This window comes from Gopherus evgoodei, chromosome 1 (genome assembly GCF_007399415.2).
Source record: "Gopherus evgoodei ecotype Sinaloan lineage chromosome 1, rGopEvg1_v1.p, whole genome shotgun sequence".
Taxonomy (NCBI): Eukaryota; Metazoa; Chordata; order Testudines; family Testudinidae; genus Gopherus; species Gopherus evgoodei.
The window spans coordinates 178,800,034-178,819,815 of NC_044322.1; the positions used below are offsets into that span (position 1 = coordinate 178,800,034).

Genomic DNA, 19,782 nt, shown 5'->3' on the forward strand with positions numbered 1-19,782 from the left:
GGGTGTAGCGTGCAGCGCTGGGAGCCGTGCTCCCAGCGCTGCTGCCCTGATTACACTGACGCTTTACAGCGCTGTATCTTGCGGCGCTCAAGAGGGTGTTTTTTCACACCCCAGTTGCAGCGCTGTAAAGTGTGAGTGTAGCCAAGCCCTAATAAGTTTCTACTGGTGTTGCCAGTATTCCCTGTTCTAGGAAATGGGGAATCTTTCTCAAACTGTGCAAAATCTAACATGGTAGAAATGATTAAATGCAGCCATTGTATCCACTTTAGCAATTCTCTGAGTTATCCAGCTCCATTGTTTTGATCATAAAAGCTCAGATCTCAAGTTCAAAAAAAAAAATCTATGTCCTATTTTATTCAGCAGCAAAAGTAAGACAGACATCAATGTCCATTTCTTCCTGATGTAGAGATTTTGGAGATTAAAATTAAATCATCCATTTAAAGGAATCATGTAGAATATACATGTTGTCATTATTTCTATCAACATGCAGAAACACCAAAGAACAATAATAGACATAATATGTATTTGAAAAGGAGCAGAAAAGAAATGTGTGTGGTCTGCAACCAATACTGCACCCACAACATAATTAAGAGTCTCTTCTCTTGGGTAGTGAGAGCTATGATGAGCATAAAACCAGTGCTCCACACTTTGTTCTGTCTACCTATTCATTCCCAATGGCAATTTTTACTGGAGAGATTATGTCTCCCTATGTCCAATCAAGATCATTATGTTCTGCTGGGTTTGCTCTTTCTGTTGGTTCCCAGGGTTGAAAACTCCAGGATTGTTTGCAGGATATTCTCAATGCCTTTGGAGCTTGCTTTCTGGCAGTTTGCAAGAGTGATGGTGCAGCAGCACAAGACAAGTTTGGTCAAACACTTAATTGATCTCTGGACCATATTAGGGACAGGATAAGGCCTTTTTAAAAAAAAATAGTCTTTTTATTACAGCATTTTAAATTTGACAAAATCCTGGAAGGCACGCAGGTGCTGAGACAGCGGGCACAATTCACAGTTAGTTCCAAAGCCACTTACATGTTCAGATCACCACTCCAGCCATACTCCTTCAATCATTTTTCCCAATCTCACAAGAAAGCATGTTCTTAAATATTAAATCAGCAACATTTAGTTTGATTTTTTAACCATATCACCTTTAATATTTATTTCTTGTAGAAGGATGGAAGAGGAGGAATGACAGCAAGAACTTCCATCTCCCCCAGTACAGGAGAAATACAGGGCATTGATGGATAAGAAGCTGGCAAGATATCATTCCTTGGAGTGAAACCAGAGGTGAGTCAGGGCAATTAAGGTAAAAATTTAATTCATGCTTAAAATTAAAATAACTACAAACTAGACTACAGTAATGTAACAAGACACAGTTTTGGTGGATTAGCTATTGCAGTATTATTCCACAGACAAACAGATGTAACATACAGGGCAAGTTCAACTAGTTAAAATCAGTCTTATTTCCTTCTCTTCTCCCACAGGCTTAAAATAAAGACCCCGTTGTCTCCATCGAGAAAAGCAGAAACGGTCAAAAAAATTTTTTTTAAATATGCAAACCAAATTAACTGTTGAAGAATGTTTTAAAAGGCACATTCTCTCTCTCTCTCTCTCTCTCTCTCTCTCTCTCTCTCCTTAATGTGGTTGAAGGAGGTTGTGCCTAGGAATGAGTGAAAAGGTAAGCAGATATGTTCCCAGATGGTGTGAAATGCTGTGAGGCATAACCTGAGATGGTAAGGTCTAGTGCGACTGGTGTTTTATCTGTGCTATGTAAGCAACCCTCCTACAAACTGAAGTGGATGAGGGGCAGTTCTATAAGCACTTCATTAAGCTTCTAATTTTTCAGATATGTTGGAATTCTGGATTTATGCTGCTCATTCCCTCATGTTGAAGCCTCAGTATTTTCCATAGCCTTTGCCTCTTTTCTGTACCACCTTTTCCCCCCTCACTATACACTGACCAAACATCTCTTTGAATGCATCAAATTACCCTAGATGCCCACCTTGGGAAATGCACATACTGTTCCAACTGACCAGATATCATAGACCTATTTCTGGAAAACCAGTCTGTCAGCAGAGTATACTTCACATTTGCAAAATGTAATAATTGGGAACTAAGTTCGCAACATAAGACTGGAAAAGTTAAGTGAGAGCTAAAGGACAACCTCTAGATTTTTGTGGGTTGTGTTTTACCTCTCTCCCCCCCCATTAACCACATTGATAGTCTCTGTTCCTGGATTTCATCAAGTGGCACACCCAATATACTCTTGATGAATTTCTTTAAATCTCAGTTTTTCATTCTTTTGTATTTTCAAGTAGTCCTGCTTTCAAGGAAGCCTAATTTATAATGTGGGGGAGGTTGCATATTTTTGGCACATGCAGTTGTACAGATGTTATTCCTTAAGGAAGACCATCTTGATTGCCTGCATGAATAATGGCTATGAGATGGCAAAGAGCCAAGAGTTCTCTTATAGCAGAATGTATAAAACCACTCTCCTACTGAAAGAAGGCCCCCAGTAGGATAATATATTATTACGCATGATTCAAATTACAGGATCTGCAGCAGGGGAGCTAGTGGCTGTATCAGGACAGCCGCACACAGAATACTGATGATGGAATGCGTCAGGCTTTGAAAGAGCCAAGATTTAGTGTTTAAATCCCTGTATTCTTTTGAAAGTGACTACATGGATCACCATACAACTGAAGCCTCAAATTGTACATTCTCATGATTCAAAAAACAAACACGTTCTAGCAAAAGTATTTGAGTATGTTGCTTGTTTTAAGTAAATAAATAAAAATAAATAAACTTTGCTTCTCTGGAGATCGATGACTTCTTGAAGCCCACAGGGGTTAATTTTATAAGACAATATTCAATTGTCTTATATTTGATCCTGTTACAGCTACTAGGACACAGTAGAACAAAAATTTTCTTCACTAGATTATGACATCTGAAAACTCTAAATTCCCCAATATTCTGTGCTGCTTTTAAATCACTTGCATAACAAATTACTTTACCCACAAAGAACTAAATCCAAATGTTCAACACAATCTTGGATCCCCAAATGTTTTTCATTTATAAATGAATGCAGCTCAGGAAAATGTGCATGTTAAAAAAAAAGATAGGAACTATTTAATGATATAGAATGCTAGCTAGCTAGAAAGTATTGTTGCGGGCTAAGATCAAATATTTTCTCTGTTCCTATGCAACTGTTAAATACAAAAAGGTTATAGCTAAGCAAAAACTCTATATTTTGCTCTGCTGCAATATACCCTGAAGCAGTATGCAAGCTCTCCCTTAACTTCCTTTCATACTGGCTCTGGTATTCATTTATTCTGGTATATGGATGCAAATCAGGTGCATTGTGCTGAGGTGGGAGGAAGGGGGTGAATTTTCTCAGAAATGACCTCAGTTCTATTCATTAGTAAAATGACATCTTGGCTGAAAGTGGCGGAAAATGAAATATAACAGTGCTGAACTTCACTCAGTTGTGACAGATGCATGTAAAAGCCTTCAGAGAAAGCCTGGTTTCTAAAATGGCCACTCCAATGTGAATACTGAAGCATTAAAATAAGTACTTAGATACTGATTGCGGCTAAATATGCAAACTCCATGCTACAGCCTCCTCTTTACCTTTCAAGATTAGGCAAGGTGATGTCAGACATTAATGGGGGAAGCAATGTCATACTAGATAAGGAATACAAGGAAACAAACGTTAAAAAAAAGAAAAATTATATGCTCAATATTAACAATGAAAGGCTATTTTAAAGGCTTAGCCGTGCCAAAAAAAGAAATGAAACAGTGCCCATGATTACCTGCAGAGACAGCACACAGTTTAAAAAAAAAATCAGGGAAAATGTAGCCCTGTTTTGCATAGCGATTCAAATTATGCTGGCAGAATAATTAATGGAGGGACCTAATCTCAGAGAAAAAAAGGATACGTTAAACAAAGTTCATTACTGCATGATGTAAATGAGTTTCTCACCAATGATGTCACTGATTGGCTGAGATGCGGAGCTGGTTTCGAACAGTGCAGCATGGCCGGATTGGCTGCTAGCTCTTCTGGTTACTGCCTGCTTGGGCAGCGGTCGAACCAGACACTTTCTGTCTCTCTTGTTGTCGTTTGAAGCAAATCTTGTTCAGCCCAGCTGTGTCTCCATAGTAGTGGCACCCTAAGAGAGTCTCCCTCCTGCTTCCCACAGCTCATCTGTAAGGCGGTCGCTGCTGTGAAATACCAGCCCTTGGCACAGAGCCCAGACTGCGTTGTTAGATCCGTCTATAATACAGAAAAGAATTTTTTTTAAAAAACCAGTTATTTCACTGAATTACATCCTAAGAAGGATTAGTAAACACTGAATTGCAGCTGATTTGTGTACTTCTAAATTATGTAGCTAGCACACTTCCTGAAATAAAACATTACCTAATCTGCAGTAACAGAACAGCGTTCATTTTAAAAAAGAGAAAAATAAAAACTCTGTTTACCTTGATTACAAAAAAAAAAAAAATCTTCATTTTTCCCTAGAACCGTGACTGATTTCTCAAACATTTTTTAAACTTATCATCAGGTTTCTTTTTTTTACATCCGAGTCATTATTTTCTGTTTAAGACAAGGGCTCTTAATTAGCATTCTTTTTAACTATGCAAACAGAGCAGGGCATGAAACAAAAATGTTGAATGAAGAATGAGAGAGAGAGAGAGAGAGAGAGAGAGAAAAAAATCTGTGCAGCTTTTACAGTTCAGCTGTCTGACCTCCTGCAAAAAGAATGCAGTCATATCAACTTTGCCAGACAATGGAGTACCTACAGGCTTTCCCCAGACAAGTCCTTTATAACCAGTCAGTATTATGTGCTGCAGACAGTGGCCAATCAGTAAGCTGCTTTTTACAGCAATGACACAATAGGTGCACTGGCCACACTGTCCTTCTAGCCCCTGACAGCAGTTCAGGTTCATTTATTGTGTACGGAATACACTTACGTCTGTAATGTTTCCATTGTAAAAATTATCAACTGAGGCTCCCTTTGTTTTATTATAATTACATCATCCTACTTACTGCATTCAAGCCGCAGTGCCACTATTCACAGAGCGGCGCATAGGCATGTACGTCATATAAATATGCATGAGCACGCCTGCTTATTTAAATAATAAAATGCATCAATTGTTCCCCCCCACACTCGTTACTGACATACTACATGAGTTAAGAACACACAGTGAATACGATCACCGCCTCCTCTTATTTACCTAGCGAACATTTTTTAAAACATAATTTTTAGCTAGTAACTAAGAAATAATAAATATATCTTCAAAGCCAAACAAATCTCAGTCTAGAAATGAAATTGTATTTCAGATCTAGAGTATTTTTCCTCTTGTCACTAAACATCAGAGTAAGAGCCTGTAAGTATTCTGCACGCACTCCATCATAGCCGCACATCAGATGCCCAGTTCTTATTAAAAGCGTGGTGATCACTCAGCATGTGCATGCATCTAGCTTGTGTATTTGGGCATTCTGTAATTATAGCATCTTGTGTAATAATACCTGAAACCACTCATAGATTCAAAAGATTAAATCATCACTTTTCATGTATTAGACAGACATTATTGGGCAAGTTCTATTGTGGGAACTGCCATGCTAATTTTTGTGATTTTATGCATGGGATTTACATATTCATGAAGAGAATAGCTGTTATGACCGCCGACAGAGCAACATGAAAAGAAAAGAAACCATTCTTCAGCATAGAGTATACAAAAATCTAGGGGGAAAACATGCAGCATATGGCGACAAGAAGGAGAAGTTGTTTGGTTTTCAGGGTTATGTTGATTTCCTATTTACAAAATTTCCGAGTAGACGGCTTACAAAAATATGTAAGTATACTGAATTTGAAAGTAAAGTAAACCTGCATTTTTAATGATCATTCACTGGTTGTGGGAAGAAAATTGTTTTACAATTGGTGCTCAAATTCTGCAAGTTTTGCCTTTGCAGTTATAGATCATTCTAAGTTTGTGGATGCTTAGATTGTGGACATCCAGTGCTGCTGAAAACACTAATTAACAAAAACCTGCACTTCAGTTTTATATTTTAAATGTTATTTCATATTTTAATATCTGATCTATATTGGGGAACCATATCTTGCCTAAGCAAGGTGTGGCTCTATGTTAGCATAGTTCTTTTCCATCTTATTATGATCTCATGCTTTTCAAGTCTAAAAATGCAGGCTTAATTCAGCTTTGAGTTTCAAATTTTTTTTTTTTTTTAACAAAAATGTCACTAGTGGAAAGATAATTCCTACCATATGATAAATACAGTGTGCATTGATTTTTGTAGTGCCTTCATCACAAAAGGGACTTCTACAATAACTCCACAGTTACTATATACCTTATTGTACATTAAGTATAAATAATGAAAGGTACTCTATAAAACTTGTCTATTTATTTGTGTGGTAGCTGCCCTTCTAAACATCCCTATTTTCCCTTAAATAGCTAGATAACATTACATTCTCATTGCTCCTTACATTTGGTACGATAATGCTCCAAATAATGAGATAATATTGTTTCGTTCTCCAGGGAAATTGAAAACTTTTTAGTATGTGTTTGATAGGCCTTGACTGAAAATAACTATTTCTCACTACATACAATAATATTACAGAAGAATAAAAAGTATCTAGGTATCACGTGCCCATTTTAAAATGTCAAGAACAAAAATTTCTTGCAGATATAATGCTTGTTTCCTACTGGTGTACTTAACTCCTGTGTCGTGTTAGCATATTAAGTGTTAATGCTGCATAAAATAAGTTCTTAGAATTAATTTTAAAAATTGTTTGTTTTTCAATATAGCAGTACTGACAGAACATTAGCTACATAAAATGATAAAATCCCATGAGAAATTGCTACTAGTTCTAAGAAATAATAGTTTCAAAAGCTAAAAATCAAACAGATTTTTGAAAATGTTAATAGCTACAACTACATAAACTAATGTATATTTCTCTAGTCAGACCAATAATCAGGCAACAATCAGTTGGGTGTCTTCTTTATACTTTTATTTATCCAAGATTCAAACTCCAGTGTCTCTAGATCTCCAAGCAAATTATTAATTTGTCCACTAAGTTTAGGGTGATGACATCAAATGGCACAAAAATAAGGGTAATCCCTGCAAGGTACTCCTGTGGATAGCAGAATCATGTGCATCTATTTTTAAGATATGAACACTTCAGAACCTCAAAGTAGTCTTGATTTAAGGGGGGGGAAAGATGTAAAGTATATTTCCACTAATTTAAAGCTTGTTTTAGAGGAGTATAACTGAAATCAGGTATTTATACATCAGCAAAATCAAAAACACCAGGGGTGAAAAACAACACTAAAAGTGAGTTCAGAATCACGTATGTTTGTCTTTTGTAGCATTGAACATGCCAAATTCTTCTTTCAGTTACATGCATAAATAAGTTCTCAAATCAGAACTATAAAAGGAAATTTTAGATTAAGAAACTTTACCAAAATAATCAATGTATAAATCAGAGATTGAAGGACTAGACGTATAATAAAAAAGCAACCAACAAATGGAAAATTGGACAATATAAAAAATATCTCAAGCCAAATTACTTCCCCCAAAAGATATGCATAAAATATGTCATTTCCATGTTTACTGCTTAAATGTTACTACTTATGGCTATTGCTTGCTGCACTGATCATAATATTCTTAACCATCTTTTGCTTGCCTCCCGCATCCCTCTGTTGCGGTCACTTTTCCTCTCTTGCGATATACTTACATTGTAAGCTATTTGGGTGTAAGAATGTCTTTTTGTACGGCACCTCGCACAACAGGCCCCAGTCCCTGACCAAGGCCTCTCAACACTCCCACGGTCCAAACTACAACAATTAATATTTCCTTGCATACACATACTAAAGTTGTTTCCATTTTATCATCTGGAATACATTTGATATATGAGAACCATGACCAAAATGTTCAGACTACAGGCAGCTACATCCATCTCTAGGCCCTGTTCCTGTAATGAGCTCCATGCCGAGGACTCCTGGACCTTTGCGGAGCTAAGTGCAACATTGGAACATTAAGTACCTAAATAAGCAAATGTCCTGATTATCAGGGGTGCTTAGAAGCCCCTACAGCTGTTGTAGTCAATGAGAATTATGGGGTACTCATGTCTAAATATGATGTAGGTGCTTACGTTCTGGCTTTCACAAGGAGTTTGACACAATGGTTGAATAGGTCTTTTCCATTTTTAATAACTACTATAAACCTGTATTCCATTGTTCTATATCCCCTGTATCCCTGAAAAGGAAAAAAGTGTCAGAGGATCTATGAACTTCACTGAGGGTTTCACTATTCCTATTGATTTTATGGAGAAGGCATTCAGATACTATGGTGATGGTAGCAGAATAACACTGATTGAGAAAGAAAGCCAGGGAGTAAAATATATCAAAGGATTTCCACCATTATGCCTTTTACTAAATCAGCCAGCCATGTAGGGCCAGAAAGAGGAATATCAACTTTTTTCTATACACAATAATGACTTAGAAACAGATTTTATTGGACAAAATGAATAAATGTAGTTAAAGGGCTATTAATTCTAGTAAAATATTAAAAAGGAGGAAACTATGCATTTCTATTTTAAAATTTGCTTTTTCTAAAAAATTACACCTGTCTACGTGCATTACTACAAGACTAAATTCCTCAGATTTTTTTTAATATCAGAAAAACTGCCCAATCCTCCTAAATGTCATTCAGTCATACATAATTTTACACACTATTTATGAATACTGCACACAAACATTTAAAATGAGCTTACTTTCATTTAATTACTTTTAAAAGAGAATTCATATAAAATACTGGTTTACTGTCCTTTATTTTTAAATAATGTATTTTCTGTACATATTTATGTTAACAAATAATTGAAAAATAGTTTTCATACCTGCCATTGTCCAGCCCTGCTGGAAAAAAGCCAGGAGGCAATGGCTGGCATTTATTAGGCCACAACTTTATTCACCTATAATATCTGGAAGAACTCTGGTGACCAGACATCCCACTATTAGGGTCTTTGTCTTATATAGGCAGGGGTGAAAGCATCCCCCAGCCAGCCCATCCGCACTGCCTGGTCCTTGCTGCCCAGGGCTCCAGCGGCGATTTAAAGGGCCAGCAGCAGCAGCCATATCCCTGGGACCTTTTAAATTGCCAGCCCCAGGGCAGCGGCTCCTTTTGCCTCTCCCACCCCTGTCAGCGGCCGGAGGGGGGAAAAAAGGGGCAAAGTCAGCTGTACAGGCCGGTAATGCAGCCACTTTTTACCAGTACACCGTACCAGCCCATGGTGCCTTACTTTCACCCCTGTATCTAGGCAACCTATTACCCCGCCCACTCTCACATACACACATTCATCCAACCCAGATTTTCACACTTGCTATCTGGTCACCCTAGGAAGAACCCAGGAATAAATTGTACTGTGCAGGTTGTCATTATTCTTTAATTGCTTCCACTGATTTGGGAGGGGGGCCCTTCCTGTTCTACCTTGCCCCATCCAAGTAATCCATCCCTTTCCTCTCCCTCCAACTGCTGAGGGAACCTTTTCTTTTGGCAAGCCGGACAAAGGACCCACCACATACAGTTGCAGTGAGCACATTATTTGTTCCTCTCACTCTGAGATCTGTTTTACCTGATTTTAATTAATACTGTTTCCTACTCAATCCCATCTTCCTGCCTCTTGCCCAGAATTCTTCCATTCCTTTGTCCTTTTAAAGAGACAGACAGTATCATATGAACACTATGTACTTTTTATAAATAAAATAAAGAGTGATTTATAGTGACTAGTATTACAAAAGTCAAGCATTTCCTGCAGCTATTCATACATGCAATTATGGATAAATTGATTTTAAATGGTAACGACTGTTTGTTTAATGATTTGACATATACTAGCACCAAAATGGCTGTAAACTATCCTATGAAACAAGTCTATCTACTTTTGTTGCTCTCTCTCACAAGCAGGAACTCTACAGTGCGGGTTAATGTCATAAGTTCCCAGGACCTCAGCACAAAGACTAATGTCCCATACGGTCACCATCTCAATTTACCTTAAGTTGACATATTGTTCCCTTTTGTGGAAAGGGGGATGGACATATCTGCAATCCCAAGGCACAGAATGTATCTGTTATGTTTTTTGTGCACAGAGAATTTAACAACGTGTCTTTAGCTTTAGAGAGCTTATTTTGATTAAGGAAAATGACAAAGAAACTAATGTAGAAACTCCATGAAAAACAGTCTCCATGGAACTCAAATTGCTTCACTATACTGTCTACCCAGAAGTCAAGCAGAAAGCCTACTTACCTTCTGACACAGAGGAAGCACGTTCAGGTGTAACTTTTCTGGGCGGTAAATTGTTTTGTAAACCCTGATTGCCTCCCTCTCAGGTCCAGAACCTGTTGCCAGAAGGAATAATCATATTTCACAGAAGATCCACTCATATCCTGGATGGTCTCTTTATCTACTAAGCAGAGGATCAAAACTGCAATGCCCTCCGTCCATGAATTCAGCCTTTACATACAAGAAGTTGTCAGGGATAGGGTGACCAGACATCCCATTTTTAAACGGGACAGTCCTGTATTTAAGCCCTCCTGCAGGTGTCCGGACTTTTTCTTAAAAACTGGCAAATTGTCACATTTTCTGCCAGCCCTCCATCAGTACTGACAGGTTCTGCTGCTGGCTGAATCCCTGCTCACCAGCCACCCACCCACCAATTGTCAGTGGGGATGGGGGTTCACTGCCAATGATGGGGGTGCGTGTGCAAGGCTGGTGGTGAGATGAAGCTGCAGGGCCCAGGTCACTCCCCCTGCTGGTCCATCAGCACAGCCCCTGCAGTGTGCTGGGTCTCAGGCCCTGGCCCCGCCCTGTCCCATTTCTAGCTGGCACTGGATCCATACCATGGCAGCTAGAGTGTGTGGGCAGGCGCAGGTGACTATTTGTTACCTCTGCTGCCCACTCATCATCCCTTCATGCGCTCCCCATCTTGCTGTCCTCTCTCTGCTTTGCCCCCTTTGCCCTCCCCATCCCTGCTGCTCCTCCATATCCCCCCTCGGTGGAGTGCCTCCCTGTCCCAGTGCTGTGCGGAGAACCAGTCCCTGGCTGGAGGGCTCAGCTCACCAACAGCCTGGTGGGCAGGCTCCTTCCTTCCTCCACTGCCTGTGGCTGAGCTGGTGCCCCAGGAAAGCCCAAGACCCTCCAGCCTGGGACGCTGGCCAGGAGGATCCAAGCCTGTTATGTGCCAAAGGCTTGCACAGCACTGGTATGGGGAAGCCTTTCCACCCCTCAGCTATGCTCTGGAGTAGGCAGGGAGGCAATTTCAAGCCTGTTCCCACCCTTAACCTACAGGCTCCACAGCAGCCCCGTGGGCAGGGAGTTAACACCCTCTTCGCCTGCCTCCTGCTCCCCACTCTGGGTCCTGCCCCCAGGGAGAGTGGTGCTCCTTCGTCCTCTAGGCACTTTCCCTTGCTGAGCCACCTCTCTAACTGGGCTCCACAGCTGCTGAAGCCCCTTTCTGCTCATGCTGTAGCCAGGGGACAGACGGCGGTTGGGTTATGCCGGTGGCCAGCAGCAGCCTGGAGGTGTTAGCTGCCTTTTGACACTGTGCAGGCAGGAACAGACAAACTGCTGCCCACCATAGGGGGTGGGGGTGAGGGCGGGAGAGGAGGGATGAGCTCTCCTAAGAGATGGGCCCAGTCATGCCTTCCACCCCTCCTCCTCCACTGTAGATAGCAGCAGCTCCTGTCCCTTCCCTCCCGCACACTGCCGAAAGGTTGCTGCTGGCCACATTCTGGTTTGAACCCTGGCAGAAATCTGGGGGGTGGCATGTGACCCTGCATGTTCCTCCCGCCCACTCTCACACGTACTGCCTCAGTAAGACCCAGCACCAGGAACTGGGAGAAGCGAGTCCATCCCAGGGGCCCAGTTGGGCATGGACGGCAGAGAGCACCAGACAGAGAGGGATAGGTCTGTCGGTCACTCCCCATGTGAGAGTGGGTTATGGGTGTGTGTCACCTCTCCCCATGGGTGTGGGAGAGGTAGGGGTCTGTATGTGAGACCCCTCCCCATGTGAACCCTAAAGCCTTAAAGTTAAGAAGGTAAATAGAAAGAATCCAACTACACAGTATTTCTTTTTAATGGAGGCTCAGTCATTCTGATGTTAATTTGAAAGTTTATACAACATAGTTCTGATTGATTGCTGTTGAACTTGCTTGAACAGAAGCAATTTTACCAGGGGTCCCATATTCAGTATAGGGAAATATTGTCACCCTAGTCAGTGAAGCAATGACAGCAATCAGTGCCACCACCCACAACACTGTTTCTTGTACTTCTAGGGTGATCAAAGAGAATACAAAAAACTTGGGAGTTCTTTTGACAGCCATAGCCCTCATCCAATGAGGTGTGGACAATCTACCACAACCCTAAAACACAATACTCAAAACAAAACTAAAGACAACTTTGCTGAATGTTAGAGATGTCATGAGCTGCTGCTCAGTGCCTAAATTTAGTTTTCTAAGCAAGCAAATAAATTAGCTTGCAAAAAGAAGGTCTCAAAACCACCTGTCAGCTTCCAATATCCTATTTCCCTGTCAATCAACCTTCAAGACCTCTTATGGGACCAACAGAGCTTGTTGCTTTGGTGGACGACCTTTCCATGTTCATACATACAGGAAGCACAATCATTCATCCTGCTGTCCCACCTCCATAAAACTGCAAGGATAAAAACAATCGTCCTGAAATGTCTTGGGTCCTCCTCCTCAGCTCAAACATGAACAGCATCATTACCTATGTAATTCAGTGTCTAGTCAAAAATCATCATCTGGATTAAGAACAGCTGACTAAAGCTGAACCCAGCGAAGACAGAGGTGATACAAGATAAAAGGGCATTTTGGAGAACTTATCTTCTCTATCACCATTGATGTATCATCTTCCCACAGATTGTTAAGCTGGTCCACAGGTCTTGTGATCCTTTCTAGATTCCTCAAACCAACTGAATGCTCAAGAGAGACATGGTGGTACAAAAATGCCCACTTCCATCTGTGCCTGGACAGAATATTGTGCTCCTTCCTATCAAACACAGACCTGGCCACTGTGATCCATGTGTTTGCAAAATCCACACTTGATTATTTCACCTCATTTAAAAATGAAGCCACACATCCTGAAATAGAAAGATATCTTAATTTACCCCAAAACTTATTTTTCTATCATGAAAGTCCATAGATCCATTACGATTGGTTATTCCTCTGCTCACAGTTCTCGGGAGGCAGAACCAGACTTGTCTGTCAAGAGATGCTGGAAGTGCTCCTGAAGACCCAGCCAGCTCATTCTGCCTCAAGTAGGTGCAGGCAGGATCTACCAGGCCCCCTGCTTAGAGCAAAAGCAGCCTCCATGGCACCATGCTGGGACAGGCCTCACTGGCAGCTACATTATATGGGCAATCAGATATAGCAAACCTGGCAGGAAAGGGTCCAGAAATGCCCAGAGTACCTGGCCCCAGGTCCTGGGGCAGGCTGCCATGCCATGCCCCATTTTGTCTACCCAGCCCCGGTTTCTACAGATCCATTCTAGTGTCTTTCCCTATGGAAAACAAAATCTGCTTTTGTGTTCTTGAAGTCGATCATCACCTTAGTCTGCTTTGTGTATGGGGCAGCACCTTGGAGTAGACTCGTAATTCATTCCTTGCTTCCCCCTTGCTGAGTTCAGGATGAGGAGGTGAATAAATGGCTACTGGTTCTCTCCTCATGCTGGCTCAGTTCTGTGGGCCAGAATATTGGGTGCGTCTAGACTCCAACCATTCCCTGCCACACCTGTGCAGGAGAACTAGTACAAGCCCTACTAAAGTTACTCCCTCACCCCCTCTGTAACTACAATGTGGATAGCCCAGGCACAACAGAAATGGGACACCTTATACCTTCCTACTCCCTGCATGGCATCACAATCCATCCCTCTCTTTTGTTAAAAACTTGGGTTAAGCTCAGATACTGCAGTGATGGAAGCAAAATAAATAGGCTCTTAACGTTTAAAACTACAGTACAAAGAAAACAGAGTCATGGCAGCCCTTACATAGCTACCCCATAGTTGCTCAAGATTGCAATGTTTGCTACCTCTTCATATATTTCTCTTTCATTTAAAAAGCTGTGTTGGTTTTCACAGAACAAAGATTAAAAGAATAAATAATGAACCAAGATTTTGTTTATCTCAATAAATCTTGTTTGTTTTTTTTGAGAACTCACTTGTAATGTGCAATACTGAAATCTGCTCTGTCATAACATCATGAGTTGAGCAAATATCAAGTGGGTTTTTAAAAAATGTAATGTAATCAGAAACTACAAATACATTAACAATTATTTTAATTGTATGCTTATTGCATGGTGTCACTACTTATCCGAGTCCAGGCTTTTGCGTACTTTCACTGTTTTTCCATCCTTCAATATATTTTTTAAATTTAGCCTCACCTCTGAATTTGCTGGATTTTCAGTGCTTGTTTTGGGGATAATTGCAACACCTCTGTAATGATTTCCCCCTTTACTATTATGTACCAATCTTAACTCCATTTTAATGTAGATTTTACATGGGAATATACACAAGATACTTACAATCTGTTAAGTGAGGCATTTAGCTATAGAATTCCACCTATTGCAAAATGTTTCTGTCTGGCTGGGCATAACATATCTCAAATGTACAAATCCAGAAGATTTGGTAGATCCAATTAGCTGTATGAAGTTATATAGCATCTTTCAAATGGTGAAGTTTTATTTTAATGGCTACAATTAACAGACCATAGCTTTCCTGGTATAAATACATGCATATTCAGTTCAAGTTGCTGTTTCACAAAATATTAATGATTGTGACCAATTGGGAGTATGTTTCAGTCAAATTGTAAACTCTATTTTGTTTTGTGAGTACCATTTTGTGGTTGTAATCTTCACTGAGCCCTTCACTATGTTGGGTTAAGACATCCAGGTGGTGTTGAAAATCAGTCTAATTTTGAGAAGGCCAGTCTATTTTAGGTGCTTCATGCTGATCATCACAGCCACGGGGGGGCAGAGTAGGGGAGAGAGGCAGGAGGGATTCAGCCCCTCTAAATCTGTTCGCACCCTGTCTGTGAGACCTGGCTCTGATTAGCTTCCTCAGATAAGGCAATGTTCAAAACTTTATGTTTCCCATAAATCTGTAACTTTTGTGCTTTAAGAGTAAAGTATGTGTGTATTAGAAATTCCTTTGCTGAGTCAGTGTTCCTTACTTTACAGCCACATTGCTCCTAAAAGTTTACCTAGAACTCAGAGCTCCCACAGCCAGATGGGCTCTGGGGCAGGAACATGTTTAAGCAACTGGGTGCTCAGGAGGGCTGAAGCCCTAATTCCAGGATTTAAGCAGCTTAGACAAGGAAGTGCCAAGGGTCTGTCTATCATTCATTGTGTACTCCCCAAGAGCTCACATATTGAGTCATAAGTAGTAGTAAGTGAATAATTGATTTTTCAGTTTGGTGGCTGCATTTCACCCAGCTCTGCTCATTACATGAGGATAAGGAAACATTCAATGCAATTACAAGATGGAAAACTCAAAACTGACAGAGAAAATAATTTTTTATACAATGTGTAATTAGATTGTGGATCTCTCTGCCACAGAAGATCTTGAGCAAGAGTCAAAAGGGACTGGACATTTTTATTGAGAGCAAGGATATCCATAGTTATAATTAATGACAACAAATTCTGTCTGTGGGATATGAAACCTTATGGTTTGGGGTTTAAGCCAATGTATAGCTAGTAGAGACCAAAGTAAGAGCTAATGTGGAGAACGAATTATTCCACACGTGCGCATGGTGGAGTTCTTACACCGTCCTCTGAAGCATCTGACTCTGGCCATTGTTGGAGACAGGATACTAGAATAGATGGAACTTGGGTCTGATCCTGGCAGTTCCTTTGTCCCTATGGCTTTGGTCATCAGCTTCTGTTTTCTTGAGAGAAGTTATAGGGGATAAGACACTGGAAGTATCACCTGTTCTTTCCAAACACATCATGGTATCTTTACATTTCTCCTGAATGCCCACCAGACATACACAGAAATCAGACCTTGGCTAAATATATTATGGTAAGGACATGACGTTTAACAGTGCATCATGCAACTACTGCAATGTGGACATTTACCCATGAGCTCTACATTCTAATATATAACTTGTTCCCAAAATCTGCCAGCCCAAAAGTGAGATCGCGATATTCAAGTTAGACCAACACAGTATTAACAGTTGACATAATTAAAGGTTCCAAGAAAATAAATCCAGAGATTGATATCAGAAACTTCCATAACATTCTTACCTTGTTTTGTTTTATTTCCATATCGCAACACTATGTATTCTACCCCACTAAGCAAGTGATCTTATATATCACAAGTGCTTCATTAATTGGGTGCTACAAGGTCAGGTAAAGAGACAGTGCTTGCATTAACTACATTTCCTTTCTTTAATTGTTGTATGTTTCAGAATTGATTTCTTGGCCCAGGGAGGGAGAGGAGGAGATCCTAATGAAGACATGTTCAAGATAACAATAAGAAATTTAGCTATGTGACTCTGATTAGCACCAGTGCAAATTGTTTAGGGATTTAGCTGCACAATGCTTTGAAAATGTACACCCGTAGTATTGATGGAAGGACATGGCTGTCCAGGTTTTGTCTCCCCGCCCCGCCTCCACCCCCAGTGCTTCCAATCATGGAGCAAGGGAGGTTAATAAGAGGTTGGTAGCAACATAATAGTAGGAGAGAGGCTCTGGGATGAAGGCATCAGCTGCCTATTCTGCTGGGCTCTATGTCTGCTCAGCAGGTTGAAGTCTCACTTAATGCCATCACTGTATGACTAGGCTAAATGTAGGTACAGAATTATTCATGCTATGCAATTTAAATGTCAGACTGGTGCAATGTACAAGAAAGCAAAATACTGGAGACTCAAAGTGGAGAGTTTTGTCCACTTTCCCCCAATATAATACATTTATATTAAAAACAAATATTTTTGCTGAAGAAATATAGAAAAACTGAAGATTTGAGTTCAGAAAATGCAGAAATTATCTAAAATACCTCCAATGTCCTTTTAAATATCCAACAATAATGTATTTAGCTGTTAAATGAGGCCCTAAGTTATGGACAGCAAATAATATTTTAATCAGAGAAACTGTGGTGATAAAAAGCACTTTTCAATCAAAGAACTTGGTCACTGCTATTTAAAGCAGTGATATGTAGTTTACTATAAAAATATGATCAACCCTGATATGCACTAAGAATATGACATCCAAGAAACAATTGGCACTGGCTGCTGAACTCCAAAGGTAACTTGTAATGGAGAGGAACTGGGAAGGCCTATAATGGTTAAATGGGAGATCAAGGACATTTATTGAGTGGTCAGGAAGGAAGATGCCCTGAGAAGCTGAAAAGAGTTGTGGAAGGGCTCAGAGCAGCAACTGAAGACATGACAGACGTTGTCTGAAGATCAGCTGAACTAGAGAAGTTGCAGAGACTGCGGTATGAAAATCTATCCAGAAAAGATCTAGAGTCTTATTTAATGGTCTAGTGGGTCAGGGTAGTTATGGTTACAAATTTAGGTTTGATTTCCCTACCCAAAAATCAAGATGGATTGTCTGCTGTCTCTTTCATCTCCCACCTGAGAAGAAAATAGAATGGTCTACCTGAAAAAATAAACATTTTCTAGGGGAAATTCCATGCCTTTGAGATTTTCCTTGCATTTTCACTGAGAAAAGAAAAGACGGTTACTCACCTTTGTAACTGTTCTTCTTCAAGATGTGTTGCTCATATCCATTCCAGTTAGGTGTGTGCGTGCCGCGTGCACGTTAGTCGGAAGATTTTTATCCTACCAGCACTCGGTGGGTCGGCTGGGTGCCCCTTGGAGCGGCGCCGCTATGGCGCCGGATATATACCCCAGCCAACCCAGCCACCCTTCAGTTCCTTCTTGCCAGCTACTCCGACAGTGGGGAAGGAGGGTGGGTTTGGAATGGATATGAGCAATACATCTCAAAGAACAACAGTTACAAAGGTGAGTAACCGTCTTTTCTTCTTCGAGTGCTTGCTCATATCCATTCCAGTTAGGTCTTACGTAGGCGGTGGGATAGGATTGAAATGTGGCAGAATGTAAAACTGCTGAGCCAGAGGCTGCAGCATCTCTTGACTGTTGAACCAGAGCATAATGCAAAGCAAAGGTATGGATGGAGGACCATGGAGCTGCGCGACAGATCTCGTGGGTAGGTACACGAGCCAGCAAGGCAGCAGATGAAGCCTGCACCCTGGTAGAAGGCACGGTGATGTGGCTTGGGGAAATATGAGCCAAATCATAACAAGTGCAAATGGACGCCATCACCCAAGATGAGATCCTCAGAGGAAACGGGTAGGTCTATCCTTCTGTCTGCTACCGCGACAGAGAGTTGAGGGGTTTTACAAAATGGTTTTGTCCGCTCAATATAAAATGCGAGCGCTCTATGGACATCCAGGGAGTGCAATTGTTGCTCCCATTGCGTTGAGTGTGCTTAACATGAAAGGCCAAAACCACCTTAGGGAGGAAAGCCGGGTGTGGTCGTAACTGCACCTTGTCTTTCTAGAACATAGTGTACGGTGGAACCACCGTAAGAGCCTTGAGCTCGGAGACTCGTCTGGCCGATGTAATGGCTACGAGGAAAGCTGTCTTCCAAGACAGGTATAGCAGCGAGCAGGTCACTAACGGCTCGAATGGAGGAGACATAAGTCTGGTTAAAACCAGGTTGAGGTCCCAAGTTGGGGCTGGGCGGCGTACTTGAGGGTATAAGCGCTCCAAGTCCTTGAGGAACCTCGAAACCATAGAGTGTGAGAACACGGAACGCCCACCTTAGCCTGGGTGGAAGGTAGAGATGGCTGCCAAGTGTACCCTCAGCGATGATACCGTTAGGCCCTGCTGTTTTAGGCCAGGGGTAGTCCAAAATAGAGGGGATGGAGACCTCAGTAGGAGTAAGATCAAGCGGTTCGCACCTGTAGGAGAAACACTTCCACTCGGCCAGGTACGTTGACCAGGTGGAAGGCTTCCTGCCACCCTGGTTTAGCCACGCAGCAGCCACACCGTGAGATGAAGAGACTGCAGGCCTGGGTGGCGAAGCCTGCCGTGGTCCTGAGTTATGAGGCCTGGGTGGAGTGGCAGGGTAATTGGGTTGGCTATCGACAGGTCGAGCAACGTAGTGTATCAGTGCTGCCTGGATGATCATAATGATGCGCGCTCTGCCCCTGCAGAGTTTCAGCAGGACCCTATGAATCACCGGGAACGGTGGGAAGGCATAAAGGAGTTGGCCTTTCCACAGCATCAGGAAAGCGTCGGAGATCGATCCCGGGGAGAGACCTTGGAAGGAGCAGAACATCTGGCATGTCCTGTTCTCGCTGTAAGTGAACAGGTCTATGTGGGGAAAAAATCCCCACTTCTGGAAAACAGAATGCATTACATCGGGGCAGATCGACCACTCGTGAGACAGGAAAGACCTGCTGAGTCAATGCACCAAGGCGTTCCGAACACCTGGGAGAAAGGATGCTACCAGATTTATCGAGTGGGCTATGCAAAAGTCCCAGAGATGGATGGCCTCCTGACAAAAGGGGGAGGACCATGTCCATCCCTGGTTGTTTATGTAGCACATGGCCATTGTGTTGGCTGTAAACACTGAGACACCACGGCCTCGCAGCTACTGCTGGAACCCCTGGCACACCAGGCGGACTGCTCTCATGGTTGGACATTTATGTGGAATGCCAGCTCCTGAGAAG

At 41.5% G+C, this 19,782-nt stretch overlaps 1 long non-coding RNA gene across 11 annotated transcripts in view; it reads right to left on the bottom strand.

Moving 5' to 3' along the window:
• Positions 1-19,782, bottom strand: part of LOC115659560 — a 489,657-nt gene that overhangs the window by 405,155 nt on the left and 64,720 nt on the right. For 8 of the 11 annotated variants that reach the window (XR_004002593.1, XR_004002587.1, XR_004002591.1 and 5 more), the window contains 2 exons: positions 10,318-10,409; positions 3,982-4,272 (listed from right to left, as the gene is read on the bottom strand). This is a non-coding gene — a long non-coding RNA (uncharacterized LOC115659560). The remainder of the gene's footprint in view (positions 1-3,981; positions 4,273-10,317; positions 10,410-19,782) is intronic. The other 3 variants (XR_004002592.1, XR_004002588.1, XR_004002583.1) reach the window with 1 other exon arrangement.